Below are 14149 nucleotides of genomic sequence, written 5' to 3'. Positions count from 1 at the left end.
AGGTATGACCTTCAATGCTTCGAATGGCTACGGTTGATCAAATAAACGCATTCACATGTCTAGTGTAATTTATTACAATTGCTAGTCGAATCTCAGATTCATTTCTTACGCGTTATGCTCGAAGAAAAAAAAAAAGGTCGTGAATGTAATAAAATCGCCTTTATTAATTAACAGTCAGATTTCAAGATGCTGTTCTAAACGATTGTCTCTCATAGTGAAGAGGAAAGGAATTAATCTTGTCTTTTTTTTCAATGAACATTGTCAGCAGCCCGTGTGATACAACTATATTACCCGTTTTTATTATTATTATTATTATTATTATTGGATTTAACCAAGAATATGACAGATCATACTGTTAAGGATTCTGATTAACCTAGGATCTTCACGGCAAGGCTATATATATGTGTGTATATATATATATATATATATATATATATATTATATATATGTATATATATATATATATATATATATATATATGGGGATACAATCCACAATGAAGTAAATTCCTCTTGTAGTTTAAAATATATATTACTTGTATAGGATTTAAAGCTTTCGACCATCAACTGTGGTCTTGTTCACTAAAGTGTGATATGTCACCTCAAGGAACTGACAAGAAAGAGCACAAACATTTGAAAAAAACAACGGTTAGGAAACAAGCTAATTTGAACTAGCTTGTTTCCTTAACCGTTGTTTTTTCAAATGTTTGTGCTCTTTCTTGTCAGTTCCTTGAGGTGACATATCACACTTTAGTGAACAAAGACCACAGTTGATGGTCGAAAGCTTTAATCCTATACAAGTAATATATATTTTAAACTACAAAGAGGAATTTACTTCATTGTGGATTGTATCCCCATTTACTTAGAGGTACGACATAGTACCTGGCTTTTGCATATATATATATATATATATATATATATATATATATATATATATATATATATATATATATATATATACCTATATATATAACCTCCAACGAGGTATGTAAATCGTCATAGGTAGAATTACGTCTCCAGAAAGAATGCCTGGCAGCATCTGGTATCGTTTCCAGAATCATTAATGTTAAATTCCAGCTCGCAAAAAGTAATTGCAACAGCTGATTCCTGGAAGATTAGATACCAGTAACGTGCGACCAAGAATGTAGAATTCCAGTAAGCACGGGCGGGAGACCTTTGTAACGAAAGAGTCCACGAAAGAGATATCATATTCCCACGAATTAATTCCTTATAATAATCAGGAACGAGGCCTTTGACCGATGTGTGGTAGTTATATTAGATTCACATCAACGGCGCATCTGATGTCTAGCCCAGTCCCTTACGACGCTCCTAATTGGCTGTTGATAAGCCAGTGACAGGGCTGGAAACTCTCAGTCTCTCTCGAGAGAGTTCACAGAGGCAGGATGTTATGTTCCACCTCTCCTGAGGGATACTTTTGAAAGCCGCATCCCCCAGGAGAGGTGGAACGTACATACATCCTGCTTATGAACTCCCTCGAGAGACTGAGTTTCCAGCTTTGTGATTGTCTTATCAACAGGCAATCAGGGGCGTCGTAAGGGACTGGCCTAGACATCAAATGCACGGCTGATGTGAATCTACTATAGCAGGTTCTATTGAACTTCTTATGTATCAGTGCTACATGGGGCAGAGCAAAATTAATACCACAGTTGCTGTATGCCAAATTAGACGTGATGCTTTATAACATAAAGGGAGGATAATAGGTTTGAATATCGGAAACTTAATTGGTATAATAATGATATCATAGCATTTTGAGAGACTCATTAATGATTAGGCAGCTTTGATGGTTAACCCTTAAGCTCGAATTCTTATGGCACTAAATCAGGTGTAAAATTGTAAATATTGAGACACGAGTGAATTAGTAGCCATTATTCACTGCTAAATGCAACCTAACCTTAACAACAGGATAGACAGACGAACGCCAAATGGCACAAAAAATATGTCAAAATAAACATGGCAGATCTCCCAAAGTCGTCGGTCCAGCTTATTTCACCTTTTGCATAAATTTTTGACGATTTTGCATCATGCAATTAGCCTGTTTAAAAAGTGCTCATACAAAGGCCTTAAGTGATACGAGAATTCATCGATCATAATTCGAAAGCACATCCTAAGCCGATTAATCCAACTAATTGCTAGAATTATAGCTATCAAAGGTTTTACCTGAAAATGTAATTTGGAAATGTTTGCCATTACTGTGGGGCGTATAAAAATGAACGACAAATGTGGTCAGCAAAGATAGAATAAACAGAATCTGAGTGCCTTGGTACTGACAATAATATAAATGAAATATATAATTATCATCACAAATTTTTTTCAGAAGAATTGAAATTTGAGTAAGCTAAATTTAATGAAACCGATATTACAAATAATAACAGAAGCCAACACCAAAAACCCAAACAAAATTAAGAAAATAATGAATTATATTGCTTCAGAGTTGCAAAGCAATGTGAAACTGAGGACTCAGTGTTGATAATGATTCCCAAATAATAGATCCATATGTAAGCCTAGGTAAGTCAGGATAAAAAAAAAAAAAATCAAACCGATGTAGTAAAACTGCGATAGAGCATTTCTCTCTCTCTCTCTCTCTCTCTCTCTTTATATATATATATATATATATATATATATATATAAAATATGAGTGCGTGTGTAGGATGTGTGCCCTAATGTGTGTGTGAGAGAGAGAGAGAGAGAGAGAGAGCCCGAGAGAGGGAGCTAAAAGATAATATCTCAAAGTACCTCGTCTCCCACGTGCCCACCCAACGTGAGACAATGGGACTTTTTCGTCCGAGAAGAAGAGGAGGTGAAAAGACACACTCTGCCATTAGGACGCCAGCGTCCTAAATTGTGTTAAAAGGAAAAATGGAGAAAATGCTCATATTATCTGAAAAGAGAAAAAATCAAGATTGCAACACAGGAGGTCGGGGGCCTAAAGACGAAGGACCCATCCATCCAGACTGTCACTGCGAGCGATGTTCCTCTTGGACCTACGTGACGTTTATGATAACTTTTTTTTTTTTTTTTTAAGATTACTTAACGTTCATATTCTAGGATTAATATTAATACAATAGCAGGCACTTATATGTAGAAATATGATACTTCATTTTGCACAAAATACTGCAGATGTTAGGAATCATACAGGAAGCTTTTTTTTTTTTAAAGATTACTAAAGGTTTCCATTTTAGCTTAAAATTAATATAATAGCAGGTATTTACATGTAGAAATATAATACTTAATTTTGCGCAAAATGCTACAGATGTTAAGAGTCATACAGGAAGCTTTTATTTTTCAGATTACTTAACGTTTCCTTTTTAACTTATTATTAATACATAGCAGGCATTTATATCTAGAGATATAATGCCTCATTTCGCACAAAATATTACAGATGTTAGGGGTCGTACGGGAAAATCAAATGTGATGTTATATTATGCGTCTATTTTATGAACCCTGTGAATGTTATTCGCCTGTATAATAGGCGAACGAATGCGATTGGCGCCAAGAGAGCTTCGGTAAGATGATCCGTAAAGATAAATTCATTGCTAGAGGTAACTGGATGTATTTATAAATCCAGTTACTTTAAGCAATGTAAATTTATTCAAATTTTTCTTAGATAGTGAACCCCTCTAGCCCCCCAGGGTATTAACCCATAAAGATAATTCATTGCTAGAAGTAATTGGATGTATTTTTAAATCCAGTTACTTTAAGCAAACTAAATTTATTCACTTTTCGTAGATAAGGACCCCGCCCCCCAAACACAACCCAGGGTATTAACCCATGAAGATAATTCATTGCTAGTAGTAACTGGATGCATTTATAAATCCAGTTACTTTAAGCAATGTAAATTTATTCAGATTTTTCTTAGATAGTGACCCCACCAGGGTATTAACCCAGTATGTATTCTTCTTTGTCGCGTGTTTAGTACAAACCCGTTGGGAATGACTGTAATAACATAAAAAAATATTGTAAATAGCATAACAGATAATGACCCGAAAAGCAATATCAGCCCTAGATAAGGACCCCCGAACTTTGGCTGGAGGTCACCACCTAGGAAAGATCCAATTATTCCAATATTAGAATCAATTCACACTTTCAGCAATAAACGAATTGAAGAAAAACATTGTCGTAAGATTCAGACAAAATTATTTTAACTTGGCGTAGAAAGAAACACTTTGACAGATGACCAAACCCAATATTTTTCTTTGGATATCTACCGCACCATAAAATTAGGCCGCTAATGAACATTATAATTTATAATAATAATCTCAAAGCGAATCAAGGTAAAATCATTGGATTTGGGTTCTAATGACCCTAATTGATGATTAATTAGAGAATTATCAAAGTCGAGGTTCGAAAACTAATATTTTTCCTTTCTTGAGTCAGTCGTTAATTCAGTATCTTTTCTTCTTCTTTTCTTCTTCTTCTTCTTCTTCTTCTTCTTCTTCTCTTCTTCTTCCTCTTCCTTCATTCCTGTATATATATATATATATATATATATATAGAGAGAGAGAGAGAGAGAGAGAGAGAGATGATATCGTTTCGCGTCTTGAATTATGAAATCGCGGAAAAAACAGGGAATTGAAAAGAGCCAATCATTGCTCTAGAAAATCTCGGGTAGCATTGAAATGATTCAAGCTACCCCCCCGCCCCGCCCGCCCTCCTTGCCCACCACCCTCCCCCCACAAAAAAAAGTTAGTTTCTAGAAAGCGTTCCTGTAATGACAACCGAGAAATCCGATTACCTAATAATTAAAAAGCAAACATTGGAGACTGAGGGGGAAAAAAATTGGCCACATTTATCTAAGTGTTTTTTTTAGAAACTTGCCGCAACATTTTGGGAATCCGTAACTTTGGTAAATATTTGAATATATTGTGTACCACAGAACGATACCATTCGATATTAATGAGATTCAGAGCTGAGGCCTAGCCTAACCGAATCCCAAAGGAACAATGATTTTTTTTATTCTTTTTTATTTTTTATTAGCCTAACAGGAAGACTTACCAGAGTGGAATTAGGCCTAAAGGACTTGTAAATGGAACTCGCTTTTATAAATTATAAATACCTTTGGATAAGACTAATGATATCACGTCCTTCATCCGCAATGGATTTTTAGGTTGTAGCTACATAATTCTCTCTCTGAAAATCATAATATTCATAGTGAAGTAAACCTAGATTCTCTCTCTCTCTCTCTCTCTCTCATCTCTCTTCTGTGAAACCGAAAAGCAATAACAAAATCATAATATTTATAGTTAAAGTAAACCGGGGTTCTTCTCTCTCTCTCTCTCTCTCTCTCTCTCTCTCTCTCTCTCTCTGAATCATGTAAGAAAAAAAACACCATAATATTCATAGTCAAAGTAAGCTGATGTTCCTCTTAACTGGCATATTCATGATAATGTTTATGAAAGATCCGGCAGATTTGATCCTCAGCCAACATACGAGCGGATGAGTTCATCAAAAATCTTCATTTTGCTTCTCATGAAAAGAGACAAAAAAAAAAGGGAGTCACATCAGTCATTTTTCCAGACAGTGATTTATCAGAGGAATTTGTATAATCATGCAGTGAGCTGATAGACCTTCCCTGAGGGGGAAGGAAGTTCCCTAGTATTATTCTCGGTGGTCTCGATGAGGCCTATAATGAAAATGAAAGGACAAGCAAAAGGAAAAAGGTGAATATGAAAGAGAGGAATGAAAATATAATTTAACTGGTTATTTTTTACCATTGTAACAGACAGACAGACAGGGTGACGAATTTACTTTGGCTATGAATATATTTTTTGCAGTTATTTTATATTATAACGTTACTTTTAACAAAATGTCAGACAGAAGACAGGTTTGAGATACATACTTTCGTGACGTCACAGACAAACTCACCAAAGAGTGACTGAAAATAATAACTGGTTTCATAAAAAGAAAAAAAAAGCAGTGCTTCAGTCAGTAAGTTGGCCATTCTGTCAAATTCGCCTTTTGTGTTTTAATTTTTTTCTTTTTTTCTTATATTGAAATTTATAGTATAGTAGAAAGCACCGGCGTCCAGCTTGTATGTTTACTTTTATCCATTTAAAATGGGAAAGTTAATGTGTTGTATGTCTATCTCATTATTATTATTATTATTATTATTATTATATTTTATTATTATTATTATTTATTATTTTATTATTATACATTATTATTATTATTATTTTATATTTTATTATTATTATTATTATTATATTGAGTTTGCAGCTATCGGACAAGAAAACAAATATTTTTTGGGGGAAAAACCAGTCTGCCATTTCATTTCAATGTCTCGTAAAAATATAATGTTTTAATCATTTTCCTTTTCCAAAGAGCAAAATCGGGGATGAATCCTTAGTTTTTGTATACTGACTGAAATTAAATGAAAGCTTCAGACGATGAACTCTGATTCAATACGACGAAAGCGTCCGACGCAACAAATTCTTCAGAGTTTGGATAATTCGTAGCAGATAGCTCTTAACTTTTCGGACCCCAAAGTTACCGAAGCGACTGAGATTGGCTCACTTTATCGATTTAAAATTGGTATCCTTTGCAATAATGTTGACTGGCATAAGAGAAAGGCCACAATGATAGTTTCTACATACCTCAAAACAAGTAAAAAGCAATAGAGTTTTCTGTACAGCTGTACAGCCTATAATCAAGGCCACCGGAAATAGATCTATCTTTCGGTGGGCTCAGTTTAATGCCGTGTGACCCCGGAATAAAGCAAGTGAAATTCTGGCCCTCAAATCATACCAAATGCTAATAACTTGATATTTTTATAATAATCTCCGATATAGTTTCTTTAACATTTTATTTAACACGAATCATAAAGAGCGCGAAGCATTCTCCCAGTGATTTTTAAAAAGCTGTAAATGCAATTGAAGTGAAGAGCCATATTCACTATTTCGTATAACTTCGCCCGCCATCCTAGAGAGGAAGTTCTATACCAGTTTACGTACCATCGAAATAATAAACGAGAGAGAGAGCTGCAGCATCAAAGTAGCATCCAAACACAGATCTGCGAGATGAAAGGGTTTTCTCAGCGCAAAGCTTAAACAAACATCTACGGCAGTTGACTATCCCAGCATCAGAAGCTAACTAGCGTGTGTTGTCACTTTCAGCTGTATGTGAAATCATTTAACCAAACGCACCGTTAAAATTATTATGGTGTCTACATAAGTTATGCTCTGCAACGATTATTACGTTAAACTGTACCTTCCCATAATATATGGATATATGCATACCATATACCTTGAAACGAATTCATACTTTGATATTGAGAGCTGTTGCGTCTCTGTATTCCTATAGTTCCTCGTTGGACGAGTCGGTTACGTGCTCGACTACCGATGTCCAGGTTCGATTCCCCACTCTGCCAACGAGAAATCAAGAAATTGGTCCCTGGTGATAAACATTCCTTTCTCGATGTGGTTTCGGATCCCACAATAAGCAGTAGGTCCCGTACTAAGTAAACAATTGGTTCCTAGCTACGTAAAAAAAAATTTTATCCTTGTGGCTGCTCTAAGAGATATGTTAATTAGCTCAGTGGTGTCTGTTTAAATTACAGTATACTTAACTTTTCTGTAATACCATTCTCACGACCCCTAGCATTTGTTGATACGTGTTTTATTTTTACCATTTGGAACCACTTTTTTTTTGCATCTTATTCGCTCACTGTTTTCCAAAGTTTATTAGCATTTGCTGTTCAGCAAATTCTCCAAAGTATTAAAAGGAACTAAGGACACTAATGAGCATATAACAAGAAAGAAGTTGACAGAGAGGTGTAACATCTTTGTGAAAGAATTGTGCAACATTATCACTCTATCCTGAAATGTCTTTTTGTAAAAAAAATATTTTTCATCAATTTATATTAAATGAAAAATAAATTTAAAAAATCATCTGTCTTTCTTACCATTGGTCTGAGGTGACAAGAGAGCAGCGTTCTCCAAATAAATTTTGAAAACCAGCTTTGTAACAAAAAATATGTATATCAGAGGAAATGTTTTACCGTATAATAGGAAAGAAAGAAAAAAAAAACTCGTTGGGGGTTAATGTGCCATTATCCCAACTGACCACACGGCTATGTACGGTCTATGATAAGACATTCCCTTTACCGTAAAAGAATTTATAGCTAAAGGTAACAAAAAAAAAAAAAATTATATATATATATATATATATATATATATATATATATATATATATATATATATATATATATATATATATATATATATATATTGGTTCCGAGGAATAATTTTCCAGATTGTTTCTGGAAAATGACAGGCATAAGTAAATTTGTTATTATTTCATTATATAAAAAAATCTAACCTGCTTGTTCACATTCTAACTGCCACGTCAAATGTGAAGTGCTGTGTCATAGCTCTCTCTCTCTCTCTCTCTCTCTCTCTCTCTCTCTCTCTGTCAAATTAAAAAAATCATTATTGTGATATCATAAATGAATAGCAGAGTTTTTTTTTAAAGTTAATTTAACGACTTGTATCATTGGAATTACCGGCTTAAAAAAAAATGTAAATTAACTTGAAGTAATACTATTTGGGGGGTGCGTATGATAATACCGGCGAACTGAAAGAGTCTGTTATTTCGATAAAATAAACTCAAAACTTAACTGTGGCTTAACACTGGAAAAACATCTTATGTCCAATGAAACGAAAAGGCTTAATCTAAAACAACACAGTCCACTTCCTGACAATATTATCCTTACTTAGATGTCGCAGGTAATTGTAACTAACCCGTAGTTGTCATTACAATATTACTCCCAAAAATTATCCTCTACTAGAAATTCACTCGTGAATCCATTACGATTAAAAGGAATATTTATAATGGCGTAGCTCTTGTGCCCATGTAACTTTCATCAGTATTGCTCCAACCTCTCCATGATTTAGGTAGAACAATGTTTTTTTGTGTGATTAATGGCCAAAAACAGCTGTTGCAAAAAATGACTGGAAATCCTTTCCTATGATATGCAAGAATCTCTATATTTGTTGTGAAATTTCTACAAAAAATTTTGGGACGATGACTTTCCCTCATCGGTGTGTGCACGGGCCGAGAGAGAGAGAGAGAGAGAGAGAGAGAGAGAGAGAGAGAGAGAGAGAGAGAGAGTAGGATGTACCTGACTGGGCATCAGAAAACTGAGACATCATAATATGACAAACGCCTTCTCCAAGAGAGCGCTATGAATAGCTCCCATGCGCAATTGTTTTTGTAAACGAAATGAGTCAACAATGCCAATTAATTCTTCGTGTTGTTATAAAACAACTATTCTGATTAAACGCCCTGTTCAAATAACATACCAATACCCTTTTTATCTAAATCTGGATGCGGTTGATTTAAAACATTCTCGCGTCTGATAAACTGGGTGTGAGCTTCAAGTGTCATCGTATTTGAAATGACCCACAAAGCGTAAAGGAAACTTGATGACACTGTATCATGCAACGTGCAATTACGTTTTGTCTTTTGTAACTTTCCGGGTATTACAGTTCTTAGTTTACCAGAGTAAATACGTCGGAAAAGGTGTGGAATATCAGATGTAACGAAATCCATCTCTGTTGCAATTATACAGCCTGGAATGAGGGCTATTCGCGGTTAGAATGCAACTTCCGACTTATCGTCGGTCATGTTAAGAACATCAAAGGAATCAACGAGAGGGATTAGTTATACATTAGATTAATATATTAACAATTTTAGAAGCTTTTATAGCTAATGCTGTTGTCATATATTTGTGTTTAATTTTTTTTTCTCTACGTGGTATTTTCTGTAAAAGATTTAAATTTTTTTCTAAATCATCGGTATATATAGTCACATAAAACAATGGCGACATATCTTTCGGTGGTATCGGTATAACGCTGAATTAGCCGTGGCCCATTAAACTTTAATCACGGCCCGGTGGTCGCCTGGGTGGTTACCTTGGAATAAAATAAAAACTTGTGAGGCTAGAGGTCTGTAATTTGATATGATTGATGATTAAAGGGTGGATTATCAACATAGCAATTTGCAGCCCCCTAGCCTCAGCGGTTTGTAAGAACTGAGGGTGGACAGAAAAATTATGGACAGATAAAGTGCCGACGGACAGACAAAGAAGGCAGAATAGTTTTTCTTTTACAGAAAGCTAAAAGCTATTAAGCAGACCTACATTATCATAAACTGAGCAGCTAACGTGGTTTTATAGATGAGAAAATCTTTGAACCATATTCTACTATATTTGAAATAATTGAACTCTGTTTGATATTCACGAATGCATGTAAATCAAACAAGATAAATATTCACGAATGCGGGCAGAATTTAAATGAGATAAATATCCACGAATGAGTGTAGAATCAAACGAGATAAATATCCACGAATGCATTTAGAATCAAAGCAAGATAAATATCCACGATTGCGTGCAGAATCTAACAAGATAAATTTCCACGAATGCATGCAGAATCTAACAAGGTAGATATCAATGAATGTGGAAGGTGGAACTATTCCTTAATATGTATTGTACTGCGTTGAAATGATTTTCAGTCCCTGTCAATTCAAAATATTTATTTATTTTTTGTTTTAGTAAAGATTAAAAAGAAGGTTTCAAAAAATGAATTTAGAAGTAGAATAAACAAAAGTAATGCTTCATTTCATTGCTAAAAGCTATATGATATATATAGAGTAAAAACAAAAACAAAAAAAACAAAACAAAAACTACGTACGTATCGCTTCCTTTATGGAGAAAGACTAAGCAAAAAAAAAAAACTCAAATTAAACTAAATAAAAAAAAAAGTTGGGCAATTAGGCTCAAATCACTCATCGCCTATGACGCAATCTGATGTCATCAACTAGAGCCAACAAAACTTCAGTTCGTATTTCCTTCATTTTTGAGCATGGCTTATTTTGTCAGTTTAAAATCAAAGTTTCAGAAAAGCAACAACACAATTTTATGCTTTTTTCGGGCACTGACATTCGGCTTCTTGTGATACCCTTTTCAGTAAAGGGGGTGTTTATCATTTGCATGTAAATTGTTTTTCGAAGTCACCCAAACATTTTTTTTTAAATATTTCAGCCAAATTAACTGCAAGCTTGGTAAACATTAAAGTGTTTTAACTTAAGTTTCCATGTTATATTTTAGCACACTGGTAAGTTTTATGGCATTCTATTTTCTTTCTAAATTATCGTTCTACATCGTCGAAAAACACTGGTGACGAAATTCATTATTTGCAGGATATTTCACTTAAAAGCATAAATGAAGAAGGTGAGGTATTTATCATTAATTTTGTTTGAAAGCATCGTATCCTTTCGTTTTCTGTTTTTTTTTTTTTTTTTTTTTGCCATATAACAAATGTATAAGTTAACCTTGAAAAATTCGCGGTCTTTGATTGGAACATGTAATAGATAACTAAGAACAACTCCATTATGCAATTAGAACATTGCGAGTTACAGATAATATATACTTAGCCAGACAGCACAATTAATTCCATAACATTTCGCAGTCGACCTAGCGCGAAATACTGATTAACCTAAATATCACGGGTATATTATTCGAAAAAAATACGTTGCTCATGTTCTGGCAACATTCGTGCAGTACGTGCGGGGCACTGCGGCTGCCCTTTGATAATCATTTGTCTGGAGTCACAATGAGACCCGAACTGGGTACACGCTGTGTAAGTGTATTTCCATTTGGTCAGCAGACTGACTTTTTTCAAGTGTCATGAATTTAAGATTAAGATATTTAGCTTTCGCATCTTCAAGTAAAATGAAAATCATGAAAAACATCTGAAATTAATATAAGGATGAGCCTATGATGACAGGAGTCAGTGTACGAATATACCTCAGGTACTGAAACTGGTAAAGAAAACTAAACCGGACAAAGTCTCCTAATGAAATGATAACTTACATGAATGTGCAAATAAAGAAATAATCCTTCAATTAAAAGCACAGTTATATTGAACGGGGTCCTATGGGCTGCTCTAGCAGCAAGAGCCCGTGCTGGCATAAGGCCAGCTTAACCTCAAACAACAACAACAACGGAAAAAAGATGCATTGGTTGTAGACCGTAACACAATGGTTACGTATTTTAATAGCCAAGTCATTTTGAGTGAATCTGTAACGACACCGAAGTCCTGATTTCTCCTCTGTGCGCGCTGGTTCGAATCCACGAGAGGACGAAATTATTATCAACTAAAATATTCCCCTTCTGTTAACATACAAGAAAATATGATAATTCCGAGGTAGAACAAATTGGATATTAAAGGACATTCGTAGCTTAATGCATGTGTATGAATAACGGTGATGTGAAAAAATTTCTTATATATCTTTGGTCTGTAATTTGTGAATTTTAGAGTAATTTGATTTATTATCTAACAGATTCCCTGGGGATGTGATGAAGTTATTACGAAACGCTGGAAATAAAGAATTACAATGAATTTAGAACGTTTCTATGGTCCACATTCACGCTGATATATATATAACTATATATATATTATGTATATATATATATAATATATATATATATATATATATATATATATATATATATATATATATATATATATATATATATATATATATATATATATATATATATATATATATATATATATATATATATATATATATATATATATATATATATATATATATATATATAAATATGCACATATATATTATATCCGTGTGCAAGCGTGTGTGTGTGTGTTTGTTTAAGGGGATTAATATGGCCTGCAAACAACAAATGCTATATACCCATTCGATTTCCAATAATGACCTAATACCAAAATGAACGTAGCGCGTATTAATATTTACAGCATTACTCTGGACAAAGCAGATAATAGCAAACCGCTGCCTACGTTCCGGCATCAAGGATAAACTTAATGATGAAACAAATCAGTTTTCCATTGGATGAAAAAAAACAGGACTAGTGTGAAATAGAATCCTCCTTTTAGCGTTTAATTTTCAAAATGGGCGACTGGCTTGAATTACACGCACATATATGGAAAATAAAACGGTTCCATGGTGGAATGCGTAGGGATTTGTACGTCATCGCATGCACGTTGTAAGCAAATCAATTTGTGTGGCCATTACCTGATTTTCTCTTAAAAAACTGATGCTCAACAAGTTTCAGATAACGAATGCATGAAACTTCATTATATATATATATAATGAATATTTATCACTATTCACCGTGATTCATATAAATCATTCGAGCTACAAATGTCCTTTAATATCATATTCGCTCTACCTCGGAATTGATATATTTTCATATATGTACCGAGGGGGAATTTTTTAGTTGATAATAATTTCGTACCCCCATGGGATCGAAACCACCGTCCAGTAGGACGGGGAACGAAATCAGGATCGGACAGTGACACTATCGATTCTAATTACAAATACAACGAGATCGACGTTGATTTGAAATGGTCAGAATCGATATAAACCTTTAGCCTCTCTTGATAGCCGTTTCGGTAGATATATATGTATATGTATATGTATATATATATATGTATATGTATATATATGTATATATATATAATGTATATGTACTATGTAATATATATATATATGTATGTATATGTATATATATAAATATAAATATATATATATATATATATATATATAATATATATATTATATATATTATATATAGTATAGATATATATAGATATATATGTATAGTATATATATAAAATTATATATATATATATATATATATATATATATATATATATATATATATATATATATATATTATATATATATATATATATATATATTATATATATATATATATATATATATATATATATATATATATATATATATAGATATCTATATATATATATATATATATATATATATAGCTATATATGTATATATATATATATATATATATATATATATATATATATATATATATATATATATTAATATATCACTATATACATTATATATATATATATGTTAGTTCTGATTTATTCCATCCATATATTGACACTGATATAAAATATATATTAAAAATGTAGCAATATCTTTCTAACTCTTTACCAATTTTTTTTTTTAATTACTGAATTATATAAAAAAAAACTATAGTTAATATGTAAAAACCTGGCCAACACAAAAAACATAACAATTTTCCATGATTTTTGACATTCGTTATATAT

This window comes from Macrobrachium nipponense, chromosome 10 (assembly GCF_015104395.2).
Source record: "Macrobrachium nipponense isolate FS-2020 chromosome 10, ASM1510439v2, whole genome shotgun sequence".
NCBI lineage: Eukaryota > Metazoa > Arthropoda > Malacostraca > Decapoda > Palaemonidae > Macrobrachium > Macrobrachium nipponense.
Note: the sequence above shows the minus strand (reverse complement) of the source record.